The 5010-nt window shown below is 58.0% G+C and overlaps 1 long non-coding RNA gene and 1 pseudogene across 1 annotated transcript; both read left to right on the top strand.

Moving 5' to 3' along the window:
- The first annotated feature begins 4 nt into the window (after window positions 1–4).
- Window positions 5–850, top strand: LOC113940425. Its single transcript, XR_003525439.1, has 4 exons — window positions 5–19; window positions 212–314; window positions 586–642; window positions 792–850. It is a non-coding gene; the product is annotated as an uncharacterized LOC113940425 (long non-coding RNA).
- Window positions 851–2638: 1788 nt separating this feature from the next.
- On the top strand, window positions 2639–4272 carry LOC113940424 (annotated as a pseudogene).
- Window positions 4273–5010: the final 738 nt, after the last annotated feature.

The following is a 5010-nucleotide window of genomic DNA, read 5'->3' as shown; positions in this document are numbered from 1 at the left end:
GAGGTTTCCCGAGTGCCTGGTAAGGACGGCCCCAAAGCCCCAGCCCCGGGAGCACCCAGCCCTCTGCTCCCCCCAAACCCGGTCCCAGCGGCTGCTGGACGGGCCTCAGGGCTCTGCGGGCAGGGGAGCCCCGTGCTGGGAACAGGGAGCGCCCGGCCAAGGGGCAGAGCCTGAGCCCAGCCTTCCCTCCGTGCCCTGGTGCTCTTTGCAGCTGGAAAAGGACAGGAGCCGAGTGGACCAGTACGTGCGCCAGGCCCTGCTGTACCTGCAGAGCCCAGAGGAGCCCCTGCGAAAGCTGGCCATCAAGTTTCTGGGTGAGCCACAAGCCCAGGGTCCCTCCCCATCCTGCTGCAGCTCGGCCCCAGCCCTGGCTGCTGCAGCGGCAGCAGGATGCGGCCCAGGGCATGTGGAGCCCCGAGTGGCCTGGCGCCTGCTGCCGCCCTGTGCCAGCCCAGCCCTGGGGCGTCCCCATGCGGGAAGGCCCCGGGCTCAGCCCTGCCAGGCCAGGAGGCCGTGTGGCCGGGCTGGCAGTGCCGCTGCAGGGGACCTGTGCCTCTGGGGCCCTGACAGGTTCTGTGTTCCCAGGGATCGCCGCCAGGTCCATGAAGCAGGAGCAGCCAGAGCTGCAGCTCATCTGCCAAGGTGAGCGAGGGCACTTTCCAGCTCATCCCCTTGGGCCCTGCTCCCTTCTGGCCATGGCAAGAGCTGGCTGGGATGGCCCTGGCAGGAGGGGCTCTTCACGTCCCCACACCCCTGGTCTCTCACCTTGGCTCTCTTCCTTTCTCTTCCAGCCCTTCAAGGCATGACTGATGACAGCCCTGCCGTCTCAGACCTGGCACGTGAAACGCTCCACATCATCAGAGCTGTACGGAGAACTCCATTCTTCCCATTCTGGTAGTCTCCGTTCCTGCCTCTTCCAGCCCGTAGAGGCGTGACAGATGACATCAGACTCGCCATGGCAGGCCTGGCAATTCAACACTGCTACGTGCCAAGAGGTGTACAGACGGCTCCCTGCTCCAGATTCCAGCAGCTCCAAGACTGGCTGTGCAGGGCGTGGCAGGCCCGGTCTTTTCCGCAGGGCAGTGTCTGCCTGTGCTGCTGCAGCTCTGTGGAGAACTGATGCAGGAAGCTCCATCTCCTGGGGCCACCTGAGCCTGTGGGGAAGATGCCTCTTCCCTGCAAACACCTCCTTTGAGCTCAGCATAGGAATACAACCAATATGTTATCACACACAGAGGCCCGGGAGCTTTTTTTTGGTGTCCAGTGTGCACAGGGCCTTGGGAAAGAGAGGAAAAGGGCTCCTTGTGCTCAACAGCACTTGCTCCGCTGTGCAGCGTGTCAGCAAAAGTGGGCAGAAGCCCCTTGGCCTTTGGTGGTTCTGCTGGAGCCTCAACATTTCCAGTAAAATGGAGGGGCAGAGGCTGGAGCTGTGGGGTTCCCTGAGGACCTTGTCCTTGGAGATGGCCACAAGCCCTCCCCCAGCCAGGAAGGAGCATCTGTGTCCTGCCTGTGTGTTGCTGGCTGGATTGCTCCGGGCTCCCAAGTGCCTCTGGAGTGGCTCCTCTGGAGCTCCTTCAGGGCTGCGCCGCTGCCGGGCAGGTTGGCGGGGCTGGGAGAGACCCACAGGGGAGGGGGCGCTGGGAGGCCAGGAAAGGGTGAGGTGCTGCGGAGGCCCTGATGGGACAAGGGGGCGGGAAGCCTTGAGGGGAATCTGGGAGGGGGTGGGTAGCAGAAGGCTGCGAGGGGACAGACTGGGTGCAGGCCCCGAGGGGCAGGGTGGAGGGAAAGGCCCTCAGGATTTGGGGGACAGAGGCCATAAGCAGCCCCCAGGCAGCCACCTCCTTCCCTGCCAGCCAGCTGCTCTGGTGCTTTCCCGAGGCATCTCCCAGCCCTGTGGCAGAAGCCCTGGAGGCCAGACCTCAGCAGCAGGGTGGGCACACCCCCAAGGTGGCCAGGCTGGCCTGGTTGGGGACAAGGAGGGCAAGGGGCCCTGCCCGTGGCACATCCGCCGGGTGCTGCCGGCGAGGGGCAGTGGCACAGGCAGGGCTGGCGGCCAGCCCGGGCCCCCGCGGCTGCCCAGGCCATGGGGCTGTGGATGACACCCCCCTGAGCCAGAGCTCTGGGCCCGCAGAGCTGCTGCCACCACGGGCAGGGAACTGGGCTCCTTGGACAGACCTGTGCACTCGCTGCTGCCCAAGCGGCTCCGCGCTCCACAGACAACAGCACCAGAGGCTGCCCAGGAGCAGCAGCACCCACAACGCCTGGGCCTCCTCACCCAGGCACCCACACCCGCCAGGACACCAAAAGTGGGCAGACTGTGGGCACAATTACACCCGCTTTGGCAAAAGGCTTCAGGGCAAGTGGCCACCACAGGTTTCCAGTGACTCCCCAGCCTCACAGCAACCCTCGGCAGCTTCGGCTGCAGCCTGACATCCTGACTGACTTCAACGGCCCTGTTTGAGGCTGGACACGCCTTCCACACTCAGCTGTCCCCAGCCAGCGCCACTGGTACCATCCTTAGAGACTCTGCTGGGACACCAGCCTCGGGCTGCAGCTGCTCAATCTCTCCTCCACACAGGCACCTTCAAAACACGGGCATGGGCTTCTAAACTCTACATTTAGCACTTGAGGGCAACCAATGAAGAAGCAGCAGAAGCTGAAGTAAAGCAGGGCCTCATGTGGTAGAGCTTCAGGGATGGAGGGAAAGAAGCACTGGGGTGTCTGCTTGTGCTGGTTTAAAGGTAAACCAGCAGGGGAAATGAACTCAACTCAAAAGAGAGATCATAAGTCAGAATAACAATTTAATAAAATAACACAATAAGTACAATTATACAGACAAACAATTGGTTTTAACCCACAAAACCCAAACATATAACCCAGCACCCTGGGGCATGAACAGAGTGGTGTTCTTTGGGCCCCCTGAGTCCAAAGTAAAAGGAGAGGGAAAAATCTGTTGGTGAGAGTGCTGTTGCAGTCTGGTCAAGAGTGGTGGTTGCAGTCTGGTTGAAAAGTGGTGGTTGCAGTCCAGTCGAGAGTGGTGGTCTGCAGTCTGGTTGAGAGCGGTGGCCTGCAGTCCTCCTCTGGATCCCACGAGTGGTGAAAAGGTTCCGAAACTCCAAGTTTATATATTCTCCAGTTCAGGCAGGAATGCTCAGTCCTTCCCTCAGAGCGGGGAATTCCATAAAAGGGTATGAGGATGCTCAGTCCTTCCCTCAGAGAGGGGAATTCCATAAAAGGGTATGAGGACAGGAACATCTTCCTATTTTGCGGGCCTCTACTGATAACAGTTTCTGGGAAATGCCATGGAAGGCTATAGAATACACAGCTTTGGGCTACACCCATCCCGTGATGAATCGGTCCCAGCTGTTCTAATTAGGACAGACACCAGAACCATCACCTACACAGGATGTGCTGCACAGGTTTCTGTCTACATAATCTTTCTTCGAGCAGCGTTTTCCCTCCTCACCATCATGTGCTACGACCGCTACGTTGCCATCTGCAAACCCCTGCACTACGGGACCCTCCTGGGCAGCAGAGCTTGTGCCCACATGGCAGCAGCTGCCCGGGCCACTGGCTTTCTCATTGCTCTGCTGCACACAGACAATACATTTTCCCTGCCCCTGTGCCAGGGAAATGCCCTGGGCCAGTTCTTCTGTGAAATCCCACACATCCTCAGGCTCTCCTGCTCACACTCAGGCTACCTCAGGGAAATTGGGCTCATTGGAGTTAGTGCCTGTTTAATATTTGGGTGCTTCATTTTCATTGTTTTCTCCTATGTGCAGATCTTCAGGGTTGTGTTGAAGATTCCCTCTTAGCAGGGACGGCACAAAGCCTTTTCCACCTGCCTCCCTCACCCGGCCGTGGTCTCCCTGTTTATCAGCACCTTATTCTTTGCCTACCTGAAGCCCCCCTCCATTTCCTCCCCATCCCTGGATCTTATTGTGTCACTCATGTACTCAGTGGTGTCTCCAACACTGAACCCCTTCATCTACAGCCTCAGGAACCAGGAGCTCAAGGATGCCATGAGGAAACTCATAACTGGGTGTTTTTCAGAAGCAAGAAACTCTCCTTCTTCTGCATGTTATGGACCTCATTAAAGGCCAATCCTGTTATGGACTTCATTAAAGGCCCACCATATCTTCTCTATTTTTTACTCCTGGTAGGGATGTTATTTTTGTGAGAATTTTTTCACCCCCAAAAATCTTTATATATATAAAGATATATATAAAGATATATATAAAAAAGTATATATATATATAAACACCATTTTCAATTCAGTGTTTGCCTTTCTCGCCTGGCCCACAGGCTGTACAAACTGGCAATTGTACTCACTGTGTGCTTAAGCCAAATAAATAAAGAACTCTGCATTGACTTGTTTGCCTCACGTCTTTCCTCTCTGACTTCTCTGCAGCTGCAGGGTCGGGGCCTCTGTGCAGAGCTGGGCCAGAAAAGAGTCCCAGAAGAGCAGCAGAGCAGAGCAGCCAGGGAGCAGCAGCCCTTCTCCTGCCTGGCCTCCTCTCCCTTCCCTTCCACACTGTCCTGCAGAGCCCTGTGTTGTTGGAGCCTCAGTGCTCTGGCAGTCGGTGCCAGTCCTGCTGCAGGACTGTCCAGGGACTGCAGGCAGGGACAGCCATGGGCACTGCTGGCACAGAGCTGACCTCTGCAGCAGCACTGCCATCCTGCAGGGGCATCTCCTCAGGCCAGGGCCTCAAAGCTTCCATCTGCTTTCCACTTGGCTCTCCAGGATGTGCCCAACACAATGCCCTGCAGAGGAAAACAGCAGTGACCAGCACAAGGCTGGGAGTGCTCAGGGTGGGGGCACCCAGCAGTGCCCTGGCACAGCCAGCGCCGCTCCCAGCACTGGCCTCTCACCCCAGGCCATTGGGCTTGTTCTTCCCTCCAAGGAGGGACAACAAATGACCAGCTCAGGAGTCCATGTTTGCACTGCATGGACAAGACATGCCCGTGTGTCACGGCTTGGGGCTGGGGGGTGGAAGGCTCAGACAAAGT

Source organism: Corapipo altera, unplaced genomic scaffold (assembly GCF_003945725.1).
Source record: "Corapipo altera isolate COAL_440 unplaced genomic scaffold, ASM394572v1 59807, whole genome shotgun sequence".
NCBI lineage: Eukaryota > Metazoa > Chordata > Aves > Passeriformes > Pipridae > Corapipo > Corapipo altera.
Note: the sequence above shows the minus strand (reverse complement) of the source record. Positions and strands in the feature narration are given on the sequence as shown.